This window comes from Bufo gargarizans, chromosome 10 (genome assembly GCF_014858855.1).
Source record: "Bufo gargarizans isolate SCDJY-AF-19 chromosome 10, ASM1485885v1, whole genome shotgun sequence".
Taxonomy (NCBI): domain Eukaryota; kingdom Metazoa; phylum Chordata; class Amphibia; order Anura; family Bufonidae; genus Bufo; species Bufo gargarizans.
The window spans coordinates 40,537,809-40,552,657 of NC_058089.1; the positions used below are offsets into that span (position 1 = coordinate 40,537,809).

The 14,849-nt window shown below is 42.3% G+C and overlaps 1 protein-coding gene across 1 annotated transcript in view; it reads right to left on the reverse strand.

Moving 5' to 3' along the window:
• CHRM1 (cholinergic receptor muscarinic 1) overlaps window positions 1–14,849 on the reverse strand; it is a 216,799-nt gene that overhangs the window by 62,948 nt on the left and 139,002 nt on the right. The window lies entirely within an intron of this gene.

A 14,849-nucleotide genomic window follows, 5' to 3' on the forward strand; every position in this document is an offset into this window, starting at 1 on the left:
CTTAATTCTACATGGCATTGATTCAACAAGGTGCTGATAGCATTCTTTAGAAATGTTGGGCCATATTTATAGGATAGCATCTTGCAGTTGATGGAGATTTGAGGGATGCACATCCAGGGCACGAAGCTCCCGTTCCACCACATCCCAAAGATGCTCTATTGGGTTGAGATCTGGTGACTGTGGGGACCATTTTAGTACAGTGAACTCATTGTCATGTTCAAGAAACCAATTTGAAATGATTTGAGCTTTGTGACATGGTGCATTATCCTGCTGGAAGTAGCCATCAGAGGATGGGTACATGGTGGTCATGAAGGGATGGGCATGGTCAGAAACAATGCTCAGGTAGCCCGTGGCATTTAAACGATGGCCAATTGCCACTAAGGGGCCTAAAGTGTGCCCAGAAAACATCCCCCACACCATTACACCACCACCACCAACCTGCGCAGTGGTAACAAGGCATGATGGATACATGTTCTCATTCTGTTTACGCCAAATTCGGACTCTACCATTTGACTGTCTCAACAGAAATCAAGACTCATCAGAGCAGGCAACATTTTTCCAGTCTTTAACAGTCCAATTATGGTGAGCTCGTGCAAATTGTAGCCTCTTTTTCCTATTTGTAGTGGAGATGAGTGGTACCCGGTGTGGTCTTCTGCTGTTGTAGCCCACCTTTCTTTCCCATTCTGACATTCAGTTTGGCGTTCAGGAGATTGTCTTGACCAGGACCACAACCCTACTAGATAATCGCATTAATGAGAAATAGAACAGGTGTTCCAAATAATTCTTTAGGTGAGTGTATATATATATATATATATATATATATATTCAGGTTCGGTCTGGCAGCAGGCAAAAGACCTACCCTGCTTATGGGAGGTGTTCATGTTGGCCATGGCATTGATGAGTGTGTATGGCACAAAGGCAGTGCTAATGTGATTACAGGTCATTTGGGATTCAGTGTGCAACCTCCCTGATAGAGTCCTTACAGTAGTGAAATGGGTTGAGATAGGCTCATGAGACTACATGGTTCTGCCGCAGCCTGGAGGAGTTTACCACTTTGTTAATATAGTTAATATATAGTGTAAGAGATCGCTGTACTTGGGGGGGGTCATTCTCACAAGAATCGTCGTCCACCGCAGCTTTCGGGGGCCAAACATTGCATTTATTGGGACATTTTTCATACACAGAACAGTCCAGTTAATAATCACTGGGGTGGTGAGGTTCCCACATACATCAAAACAAAACAAATACCTGCCCGGCTGGGCTCTCACTACACCTGTTAACGTGGCCCTAACTCAGCTACAGAACCCTGTTCACACACGGAGCCCATATGAGACTTTTTTCTCAGCCAGTAGTTACCCAGCCTCTCCGGCTGTAATCAGCCCCGTACCTGTATGGGGAAGTGTGGCCCAACAGTCCTCCCAACTCCGGTCTTGTGACCTTTGAATCCCGGCGTGGCGGCGTCATGGCGTTCCCCAAACTTTGGGCTGTCACAGTGCCCCGGGGTCTCTTAGCCTGGCGAGCTGAGACTATGCACAGAGGCTCTGCTCTGGGTCTCTGTATCTCACAGCGTATCTCTCCCCAGACTGGCCTACTCTGAGGCGCTTTATGCCAGCCTGATTACAGCAGACCTCACCTGCGATCACCTCAGGTAGAAAGGAAAACCCGTACTGGAAGGGTGTGGACTGGCAACTCCCTCTACCAGGCCTAGCCACCAGTCCAAGTAAAATCCAGCCCAGAAAATGTATACAAAAATGTCTCAGCAAACTATGCTTTGCTGAGACTACTGCCACTCTCTGGATTTTATCTGTCTCACCCATCTGAGGTACCTGAAGTGGCACAGCACACCTTCCAGCACTGTTCACATTACCACAATAGTTAATATAGTTAATTCGGTTGTCCATCAAGTTCAACCAAGAGACAGGTGGGGACGTGAATCCCAGAAGGTAGTGAGACTCAGATTTCTACAGATTTCTCTGTGTGCAGGTGGATGCCCTGCAGCAGAGAGGTGTTGATGATACCGAAATTGAAGCCAACCAGATGGAAAGCCACTACTCCCACTGCAGCCATTGTATATAGCACACATTGTGGCTCTTTGGAGATGAATTGTCAGGGTGCAATCCCACAATGTGGCTGGCCATATGCGGCCAGGCCCACGACCACCAGCAGCAAACAATGGTCTTGTACCCTTACCTTTCCTGCTTAATCCTGCGTGGCCATCCACGCCTGTTGTAACACTGGAGTATTGGCGTCCTTCCACTTTTAGAAAGTAATGTATAGTTCAGTTTCTATGGCACTTCAGGGTGTGGACTCATTGGGGAAAGCCCCTGATCTAGAACTACCATGTTTGGCCACAACTTTACACACTCATATCAATGCTGATATTCTCTTCTATAGGGAAGCAGTACTGAGTTTTTATTTTTAGGAGGTTTGTATATGATTAGAAGAAGATGTCTGCCTTCTTCCAGAAACAGCACCACTTCTGTCCTTTATCAGTGTCTGGTTTTGCAGCTGGAATCCATTCAAGTATGTATAATTAGATGCACTCCTCTTAAGTATAGGTGCACTTCAATTCAGTTTAGATTTTGTGTAGCTACACATAGGCCCTCCGCACATGCCTAACAGGTCCATATTGTGTGTATAGAGCTCTCTGTATCCACATGCTATGACCCACTCACAAAGATAACAATCTTATAAACTCATCTTGTTAGAGCGTCCGGATAATAATAATAATAATAATAATAATAATACAGAGATTATTTCCAACAGATGGAGACTGCTGAGAGGGAATGCAAAGCGCTACTATGCAAACCGGTCATATAAATCACTGCCAGTGACTCAGGTGAGATGAGACGGCACAACTAAAGTGGAGGGCGAGTAATAACTCAACTGAACTACCAATCGTCAGTACGCCAGCACAATCTGTAACAGTATGTAACCTCTCCTGACAATTCTGGAACACTTATTCTTATGTCTATGTTGTGCCAATCCATTTTTATTCCGCCTAGAAGTTATGAATGAATTACTAGCGGTCTGCATTGAACATCGATCTGAATGTTACCAGTTTGGGGTCCCTACACAGTCTGTCACTGGTAGCCCTGTCAGATTGTGCAGGGTCTCACCCCCAACAGGTAACACCCAAATGGACCTTCACGGCCACCTCATATCTGTGCTTCAACAGTGGCTGTAATGCCTGGAAACAATCAGTTTATCATGCGATGAAAAAATGAATCATAACAGCAAAAGGAGGCAATATGGACCATCATAATACATTAGTAAGTGCCTTTTATTAACTTTGTCTAAATGCCATTTGCTGAAGTTAGACAATCCCAACCCTTCCCAAATGTCTATACCTTTTTCAAACCTTACCTGCACATGAAAATCATACTGCACCACAATCAGTTATTTTCTAAATGTATCTGGTGCTCCTCCATCGCATACTCTACTCTAACCAAGACCAGATAATCTTGGAGGCATTGTCTTACCAGACCGTTTTTTAATATTCCAGAGCTATACATATCATTTGGATAGTGGACTGCCTTTAACAATCAAAACATAAGTAGTAGTACTAGAAAATGTAAAATTGTTCCCTATTAGACCGATTGTCCTACATGAGAATCATCAAGTTCTCTTATGGTATTCTCGTACGATACTTGGAATATATGGAGATTGACCAACTTGTCGATACAGCTTCGTCCCTAGTGCAGGTCAGGGATCTCTCAGCTTGCACTATAGATGCTTTAGTCACAATACTCTATCTTTTCAAGTGGCCTTCTTCTGACTAAGGATGAAACGTGACGGCTCTTATGTGGTTTGAGACACTCATTAAATAAACTAGACCACCTAAAAACTCCCTTCCACGGTGTTTAATACACTCCTTTCCCATTCACTCCCTACACCCAAGGAATTATCTTATATTACCACCTGGGAAACAGATCTTCAGAAAACCTTCTTGGCAGACCAAATGAAATGAATCTTAAGATCCCCTAAAATTACATCCAGATGTATACCCATCCAGGACAATGGATTTAAGATACTAGCTAGGTGGTATATGACAAGTTACTTTATCCCCTACAGTATATTTTTACCATCATGCCCTGACCACAGAACGGACAAGGATACCCAGGGTTCTGGCTTGATAGGGTGAAAATTCTCATGCATTTCTATTAGGACAATGTGAAATGCGATGTGATTTTCCTTATCTTGTTGATTCTACAATTAATAATGCATTCTATTGTTTTTATCTTTTAAAAGAAAAAGAGATTTCAAAAGAAAATAAAGTACAACTTGTCCAGCAAAAAACAAGCACTGATACGGCTACAAGAATAAGAAAAATAAAAGGGTTATGGCTTTTCAAAGGCATGCAGTAAAAAACATAAATCACGGGTCCTGAATTGGTTAAATATTGAAGCCGAGGACTTGCTGTTTGCTTTCTAAATTCTCATCTATATATCTCATCTACCTGGATGTTTCGTAGGTAAACGAATGCCCCCCCCCCCCCCCATTGTACACTGACCCCATTGTTTATTAGCCCTGCCTGATCTATAACTTGTGATATGGTACAGGGCCGAATGTAAACAGCTGAGGCGTATTGATCATCTGACTGTGACGTCCATAGCATCTCCTGCAGAACCACAAGCATATACAAGAGCTGTACAAGTAATAGCTTGTAGATGTATGTGTGTGCACAAGTAAGGAATTCTATGGATTCTATGCAGTCGTCAAACTCCTTGGAACCGAACCCGAGTTCGGGAAATGTTTTTTTTACAGTTGAAATCCTAAATTTATGAAGTTATTACACGAAGTCTCGCAAGACTTTGCAAAGTAATAACTTCAGCTCATCAGAGCCAATACATTCTAATACTGTACGGAGCGCTCGCTCCGTACAGTATTGAAACAAAGTTTTATACGAATCGACTTCGAATGTTTCATCCGAAGTGGATTCGCTCATCCCTAGTTAGGGCATAGAACATTCATAGTTAGAAAGTGCCCAGCCCCTTATAAATGAGATGATTGGAAATAACCAGAAACACCGCCCTCGATTACCTGTTTAATGAACAGAGATGGTCACACGGACATTTTACCAGTCATACAATGTAAGGGCTGTAGCACAGAAAGCACCCAACCACTGATATAAAGAGGGAAAAATGTAGCAGGGAATTGATCCAAATTGGTCTGAATGGTCTGAGGGCAAGGAAGAAGTGGAGGTTTTTCGAAACCACAGCTCCAGACCTTTCAAGGGTTACACTGATCTGTCATAACAAGAACCTGCATGAATTTCACACCTGTGGCAAATTACATTTTCCAGATACAAATTTAGTGTTGCAAATGTTGCTATACAATGTAGTATTTTTGGGGGGGGGGGGGGGGAATTCCCACATTTCTTGATAAAACTTTTCAAATTTGCATCAACATCCTTTAAAATAATCATAGCTCTAATTTTGTAATGTGTTTCTTTTACCTTTAGGGCTCCCATTATCTGTTTTTGCTGTGGTCACATGACCATGTCCATGCAGCTCTTTCCTATTTCCTATGATGTGATGTCCATGGACATGTCAACAGGGGCAATAATAGGGGTTGCCTATATAACTAGATGGCTCGGAGGAGCTATAAAATAGCTGGGTGTTGGGGCAGTGCTGGATCTTTGGCAGAGAAAGGAGACATGCATCGTGGGTTTGGTTGGATACAGCAACACAAAGTGCTACATACAGGTTGTAAATCAACCAGAGGGATTGGTTTACATTGTGACAATGGGTCAAAGTATGGGGAAGCATGGGGAAGATGTGCATGAGAATATCTGTGAAAAACCATAGTAATCCCAGAAAACCCCTTTAAACAATTATAGCCCTCAAATAACTAATATTTATTTTTAAAAAAACTCTTTTTTGTATTATCTTCTATGAAGACCTACCTTCCCTAATGGTTAGAGACTACAAACTAGCACTGTGTAGTCTGATCCTGAGTTTATACTTCCTTCCATTTATCTTCTTATTGACCTTACAAATGCATGTTACATATATGATACTTTCCAATTTAAAAGGTTAACCAGTTGATACACCTTGCTAATATATTATTGTACTTTTCCTTGCAGTAAACTGTATAATCCAGTATATAAACAGTGCTGTAATCTCTACGCTATTAAGTACAACATAGGGAACACATAATGAAGTTACTGCTAAATGAATATGGGAAACCTAATCTATTGTTCAGTGCTATGGAAGTTGACTGCAATGGCATTCCCACATGGCCCGCCTCTGTAGAAGTTGTGTGAAAAACAAATAGAGATACTGGCTCTGGAAACAAGCTATCAATAAAGGTAAGAAAGACATACTGCACATGATCACCAAGTAAGCCTTACCATAAGAACTGCAATGCAATGGATCAAGAAGACTCAAAAGGCACAAAGAGCTCTTAATATGGTTCATACAGTTTGTTACTTGAATGGTATTCCCAGTGAAGGAAACCAAAATGGCCTCACTTGTGGTATCTTCTCGTTGACACTAATATAATGAAACATTGCCATTGCCTTCACTGGGAATACCATTCAAATAACAAACTGTATGAACCATATCAAGAACTATTTGTGCCTTCTGAATCTTCTTACATAGTAACATAGTACATAAGGCCGAAAAAAGACATTTGTCCATCCAGTTCGGCCTGTCATCCTGCAAGTTGATCCAGAGGAAGGCAAAAAAACCCTGTGAGGTAGAAGCCAATTTTCCTCACTTTAGGGGAATAAAAATTCCTTCCCGACTCCAATCACAACTATTTGTGCCTTCTGAATCTTCTTGAGTCATGATATCTACAGTTACCATGTTTGCTATGATATGATTACTTTTCCCAATATTTCAGCTCAAAGTGGAATGCTGAAAATCAGTACCTTAGCTAAATTTTACTTCTACCCACTCACAAGCCCCTTAGAATCCCCAATGTTCTTCAAATTACTAATTATAAGAATTGTCAACAACTGTCTTTGCCTAATTTCTTGTCCTTCATTTCACCAATACATTTTATCTGCTTAATTCAAGACTTGGACAAGAATGATTTTGGACAGATATTTAGAGCTTCAGATAAATAAAACGACTTGATATTATTGATAATGAGTTGGGAAATGAACAGATCCATCTTGGTAAATAAGGCAAAGTCATCATGTGCATAAGACCTTGAGGAAATTCAATTCTGAACTCTGGCTAATAATGGTCTGTGGTTTTTGGAAACCTGACAATTTAGGTTAACATCACAGTAATATAAGAATAAAATAATGATAATCTGATCAGTTGGCAATTCTTGGACGGGGAAAGGTCTACGATTTTAAATGTTCCATGTTTGGAGTTGTTGAGGTCCACATGATACAGATGCTTTGGTCTGGTCAAGTCATTCCTTACTCTACAGCTCCATGTAGATGATTTTAAAGAGGTATTCCCATCTGGGACATTGATGGCATATAGCTAGCATATGCCACCAATGTCAGTTAGGTGTGGGTCTCACCTTTGGCACCCACTCCTATCTCCAAAACAGGGCCCCTGCAGTGCAGGGAGAGCAGCCGTGCATGCAAAGTCACCCTCTACGCTCTACAACTCTCTACTACGAGAGTTCTGTTCTGAAAATAGTCAAGCACTGGCTCAGCTATTTCCAGCAGTCCTATAGCAGTAAATGGAGAACAAGCTGTGCAATCACAGTGTGCTCTACTTCACTTTGGGGGCCCCATTATAGAGATAGGAGTCGGTTCCAGAGGTGGGACCCGCACCTATCTGACACTGATGGCGTACCCTAGCAATGTAATCAACACAAGGAGGCAAACAGACAGGACGGCACTGCTTCAGCTTCCCCTCAAATTCCAGGAGGACACTTCCCCCTCTCAGCGGTGACACCGGGACCCACAATCGACTTCGGTGGTGCTCAGTCTCAACACAGACAGTTCCGCACAAAGTAAGAAGATACGAGACGGCACTCACCATGAAGGTCCAATCTTTTCTTTATTAAGGTATAAAAGGCATGCGGGCAGGTAATCAAAGCGTAGTGCGTCACACAGGTGCCTGTGAGCACTACCCTTGTGGTTTAACATTACTGTGCACATTATATCACTATTGGGACATCACTGCGTGCATTATCCTTGTACTGTGACTTCACTGTGAGCATTATCTTTGTACTTTAACATCACTGGACACATAATATCACTATTGTGAAATCACTGTATGTATTACCCCAGTACTGTAAAATCACTGTGAGCATTATCTTTGTATTGTGACATCACTGTGTGCATTATGTTGTGAGCTTACTGCTGAAGCTGAACATGGTGGAGTGGGTCCCATTACAAGCTTTGCTATGGGGCTTCATAGATACTTGTTATACCCTGCATAATTCTTTATAAATATGATAAGGTAGCCACATAGGGCCATTACTGGCAGGCACTGTGGGCGTCATACTGTCAGATCACAGGACTGTATTACACAAAAAGTCATTATGTAGGTGCGAAATTTTCCCCAGAGGCTCAGTACAAACCTGTTTTTATGCTTGATCCCTCTTTCTCAGTCTTGCTCTCTCGCCCATTTTTTCTCCAAATCTTAGTAAGATCATCATGTAACAAAAGCACATCTCATATTTACATTGAGTTTTCGGATGGGTCGTCAGGTTTTCGCCCTTTGTCTGTGTCCTGAAGTGTCTCTTCTGACCCTCTCGGGTTCTGTTCAGAGCCTGGTCCCACTTCTACACTTGTGCGATTTAGTGACCAGAGAAAGCAAACAACGTCACACAAACTTACAGCTTAGGACTTTGTGCAGTGTTGTAGAGCGCAGGATAATATTTCTATGGCGATACGTTTAAAGTGTCCACTCCTTGAGGGAAGAAGCATATTCTACAGGCAGTTTGCTGAAATGGTTACTGAAATGCTTTTAAGTATATTTACAAGATCTCTAAGAAGATATTCCACCAAAGATTTATCTGATACAGCTTCAAGTAAACCAGACATTTTTTGCTACTCTAATCTTGATTTAATAAAGGTCTTTCCACTATAAGACTGTTCTGTTCATATTACAGTAAGGAGTAAATCTTTCCTCAACGCCACTGTTTAACTGTGCAGGCGGGGGAAGGATAACATTTCAAAAAGTAAACCTTGTAAAATTGCTTGAAATTTAAGTCTGTCTCTAGTCTTGCAAAATTTGGATATTTTTACATGGCCCGATTCCGGGCCATAAAAAGTATTTGACGACATTTAAAATCAGTCAATCGTGCTTGTTTAAAAAATAAAAAAGTGCATATGGGATAATCTTCACCCATGTAACACCCCAGAGTGCTTTTACCACTTCTGCACCTTGCTACTACTGTCTTTATTGATCTAACTTCATGTCATCTTGTGTATTTATTCCAGGTCCTCCACAATGTGCATTCCTATTTTGTTATGCAACTGTTATGTTCACATGTAATGTGCAAAGTTCAGCAGCAGGTGGCAGCAAACACGGCAGAGCTATATTTAGATAGAGTGGAACCTTCCATTCCATTCTAACCCCCCCTCTGGAGAGAGGAGGGCGAGTCCTACTTCCTGTAGGAAGGGTGGGGCAGAAGTTCTAGCTAGTGTAGTTTACGCCCAGCTAGGGGAAAGGTGTGCAGGGGCATGTCTCTGCTGGCCGTGCCCACACCAGCCAGAGCACCTTAAGCTCTGCAGGCTGTGGAGGCCAAAGCTTAAAGCCTCAGGAGCCAGGAGGAAAGTTCCCTGGCATAACCTAGAGTCAGACTACAGAGAAGAAGTGCAGCATACAAAAGAAGCTGAGTTATACAGCTAGACTGTCAATACAGCCGAGTCAGAGAGAAACAGATATAGCAGAGTGGAGTTTGCCTGCCAGTTTCATGCTAAAGCCTGCTAGAACTAAGACAAAGCCTGTAAATTGTTTTGGAGAGCATTTATGCAAAGTAAAGCTGCCATTGAACTTCATCTTAAGGTCTGGACTCCAGTTATTCTTTTATCCCTCAATTATTCCCTCTATTTATTGCTTCAGAGCTAAAACCTGGGGTTCAGCAGTATCCAAGTAGGAGCACCGTGACACACATAAAGACACAGATAGGGACGTGCGACATAGAGGGCCCTGGGGGGAGGTCCTATTGCACCCATACTTTTACATTAGGGCAGCAGTGAGCATTTTCAGGCTCACATAAATGATCTGAACAGTTGACAAGGGCCAATTATCAGGAACAAGCATTCGTATGAACGGTCCCAATAATTGGCCCTTATAATACATTCAACTGTTTATTAAAAACTATAAGCACATGGTGCTGCTCTATGTCCAGTGACTTGTGATCTTCACTGCAGTAATCCCTTGATCTGCAGAGCAGAAAATTAACAGTGAGCATGCTGGGAAGTCATTCTTCAGAAAAGCAAGAAAAACTAAAATTCTAATTAAAAATTAACATTGCACTCTTCATAGGATCCTGATACTAGAGCGAGTCATAGTAGGGTGGTTGGCCTTCATATTACCCTCTTCATTGCCAGACCTGGTGTCAGCAATTGGCAGGTGCCAGGGTCCACCAGGTTTGCAGAAAGGTCTATGGCAATATGGGAAAACATCTCCGCACTTGTGGGGCAAACAAGAGGTTCACTATGACTTTATCATCCATGGACCCACATATACCAGACACCATCTCTGTCTTTTGCTATGTATTTGGTGTTTGTGTCTATAGAACACTTATGTAGAGAAGATCATTATGCTTGTCTAAAAACATCCAAAACTTTGAAATTAACTATTTTCTAAAGGACCTTTTACTAGGGATGCTGATTGGGATAAAATGTTTATATGAAGTTCGTTCAGGCAATCAACCCATCCAAACAACTAAATGATCAGCCAAGAAACGCTCGTATGTCAGCAGATCACATCTTTCAGCAGCACATCTTCCAGTGTAAGCAGGGGTTCTGCTGCCAACAACATGCAAACTGTACTATCATTTATTCCCCATGCAGTTTGCATCGGCCTGTGTAAAAAGCCCTTAAAATGAATGATGATTAATTTATACTGTAATTTATACTGTCAATCAGTGCTCGTTCTGAAATTCTCCCATTTAAAATGACCCTTAGGATCTGTTCCCACTGGAATCATGGTTTCCACTTTTACAAGAGCCATGATATCCATTGTGTATCAGATCATGTTTCCACCAGGAAAGGATAGTAAAGTGGAATAAGCTATTCTGGTCAAGACAGGCCCTAAAGCCAGAGTGAAGAAAACCTTGCTGGTTTGAATAACGTATCGGTAACAGGTTTTCCATTATTGAACTATGAAGAAACCTTCTACAAAGCTGTGATATTTAAATGTTTCCAGATGTTCCCTGCAATTGTATATTTGTTATAAAACCTCATAGGTTTTTAAATTATTACTGCGTTGAACATGGTCCAATCAGTCTTGGAAAGATTCACCACGTGTCCAACGTCTTCACTATTCACAGATGAAGACTCTACAGTCGTGGCCAAAAGTTTTGAGAATTGCATAAATATTGGAAATTGGAAAAGTTGCTGCTTAAGTTTTTATAATAGCAATTTGCATATACTCCAGAATGTTATGAAGAGTGATCAGATGAATTGCATACTCCTTCTTTGCCATGAAAATTAACTTAATCCCAAAAAAACCTTTCCATTGCATTTCATTGCTGTCATTAAAGGACCTGCTGAGATCATCTCTGTAATCGTCTTGTTAACTCAGGTGAGAATGTTGACGAGCACAAGGCTGGAGATCATTATGTCAGGCTGATTGGGTTAAAATGGCAGACTTGACCTGTTGGAGGGTGATGCTTGAAATCATTGTTTTTCCATTGTTAACCATGGTGACCTGCAAAGAAACGCGTGCAGCCATCATTGCGTTGCATAAAAATGGCTTCACAGGCAAGGATATTGTGGCTACTAAGATTGCACCTCAATCAACAATTTACAGGATTCAAGGAAAGAGGTTCAATTCTTGTTAAGAAGGCTTCCGGGTGTCCAAGAAAGTCCAGCAAGCGCCAGGATCGTCTCCTAAAGAGGATTCAGCGGCGGGATCAGAGTGCCACCAGTGCAGAGCTTGCTCAAGAATGGCAGCAGGCAGGTGTGAGCGCATCTGCACGCATAGTGAGGCGAAGACTTTTGGAAGATGGCCTGGTGTCAAGAAGGGCAGAAAAGAAGCCACTTCTCTCCAAAAAAAACACCAGGGACAGATTGATCTTCTGCAGAAAATATGGTGAATGGACTGCTGAGGACTGGGGCAAAGTCATATTCTCCGATGAAGCCTCTTTCCGATTGTTTGAGGCATCAGGAAAAAGGCTTGTCCGGAGAAGAAAAGGTGAGCGCTACCATCAGTCCTGTGTCATGCCAACAGTAAAGCATCATGAGACCATTCATGTGTGGGGTTTCTTCTCATCCAAGGGAGTGGGCTCACTCACAATTTTGCCCAAAAACACAGCCATGAATAAAGAATGGTACCAAAACACCCTCCAACAGCAACTTCTTCCAACAATCCAACAACAGTTTGGTGAAGAACAATGCATTTTCCAGCACGATGGAGCACCGTGCCATAAGGCAAAAGTGATAACTAAGTGGCTCGGGGACCAAAACGTTGACATTTGGGTTCATGGCCTGGAAACTCCCCAGATCTTAATCCCATTGAGAACTTGTGGTCAATCCTCAAGTGGCGGGTGGACAAACAAAAACCCACTAATTCTGACAAACTCCAAGAAGTGATTATGAAAGAATGGGTTGCTATCAGTCAGGAATTGGCCCAGAAGTAGATTGAGAGCATGCCCAGTCGAATTGCAGAGGTCCTGAAAAAGAAGGGCCAACACTGCAAATACTGACTCTTTGCATAAATGTCATGTAATTGTACTCAGCTGTCTTTGGCTCTCCCGTGGAGAAGGAATTGGAGCTACAGTAAGTATGCACAACCTGCTTCATCCTCCAGATGGAAGTCAAATCCCAGCAATAAGCTAGTTAACCCCTATCTAGTGGTTAGGGGGATAACTTAAAAACCCTGCACAACCCCTTTAAGGTTAAGAGGATAGGTACCGTACTTTCTTAGTGAAAATGTCCCATATAAGAATCCAGTTATCCACATCTATGTAAATAGTGTTGCCTTCTTTGCTTCATTATTTTGTATTATTCGGCTTAGTCAGTTTCCAGTTTAATGTTATGGACACCTTTTAGGGAGAGCAGCAGATGCATACAGTAATTTGAACTTCTTGGGAACAATGCAAAATCTGTAACTGTGCCCTCTGAACTATGTCAGAAAACCCTTTGGGCCTCAAATTGCAATGCCCAGAGGATCCTCCAGTGGGCCCAGGCTCTACCATACTGGGATCCAAAGGTCAAGGGGAAATAAATCCATGTGGTTGCTTTTGGAGCCAGTTGGCCACCACTAGGATCTATGTCTCCTATTAGACTTTCATTCATTATATAGGGGTTGGGCTTTAAGGATTCTTCCATCTGGTGGGCCCAAGGAATCCCAGTCCAACATTGCTAGGCATAGCACATATGTAGGCCCATATGTGTGTGTGTGTGGGGCAGTTCATAAAGCAAATACTAATGTGTGCATCCATTATAGGAGCACTGACTAGTATGCGGGAGGCTCAGGAAGAGGTGAGTGATGGATTCACTCCCCACTCCCTAATAATCTGACTGCGTACAGCATCAGGATGTAGAGCGCCCTATGAGCTGATGCTGTATGACATCATATAAGAGTGCAGTGTGGACCCGGAGAAGAACAGGGAGCTGACAATGCAGGAAGAGCAGCTGGATGTGCAGAGTGGCAGCGCCGTCTGGAGAAGTAAGTTCATTTAGTTATTTTTGGTCTGATATGGGGGTCCAATCTGAAGTCTGATATGGGGGCCCGATCTGAGGTCTGATATGGGGGTCCAATCTGAGGTCTGATATGGGGGTCTGATATAAGGGTCTGATATGGGGGTCCGATCTGAGGACTGATAAGGGGGTCTGATATTAGGGTCTGATCTGAGGTCTGATATAGGGGCCTGATCTGAGGTCTGGTGAGGATTGGGGGTCTAATTTGAGAGTCTGATGAAAATTGGGGGTCTGATCTAAGGTCGGATAAAAAATATATTTTTTCTGATTTTCCTCCTCCTCTAGGACATTTTATGGTCAGGTGCATTGCATATACTGTATTTTCCTAGGTTCCCTATTTCTGTTATTACATTCATTATGACAGATAGGAGATGATTATGATGGTTATATAATTTACGAGGGCTTTAAAAGCAGAACTCGAGGCTCACTTGCTAAATTATATGTGTGAAAATCTCCGGATAATCTAAATTTTCTCACTGGTGGTTTAATTACTTGGAGTATATAACCCTTCTATCCTTGCTGTAATGGAAATCATACACCAGATCTGACACCGATGTGCAGGTGAGCTTCTATATACAGCAGCTATTCTGTGTGTGCAGAGCTGCAGTGTAAAGCATGAGGAAAGACTAGAGCAGCAGAGCAGGCCTCTGATGAGACAGCTGCTCAGACTACCATGCAGCTAAGTGCTGAGAGGTAGTCATGTCTTTCTATTTAGAAAACTCATTACTTCCCTCTCTCTGAAAAATGTCTAAATGTTTATGTCTATCCTGCAACCTCTAATAACATGGCTTCCATGCACTGCTGGAGGATGTAGATAAAAAAGAAGAGCAACCAAGGGAGTTTTTGAATTCTTCAGCAATTCTTGAGCAAGATATTATGGTAACTAAAGTGAGGCCAGTGATTGGCTGCAGTGGTATATGGGCATAGTTGCCCACTGTCCCAAATTTGCAGGGACTGTCCCTAATTTTCAGAGACAGCCCTCCACAAATAGGGAGTGTCCCTGGCCAAAAATTATCGGGGCTTGTGGCTAGATATTATGGTAACTAAAGTG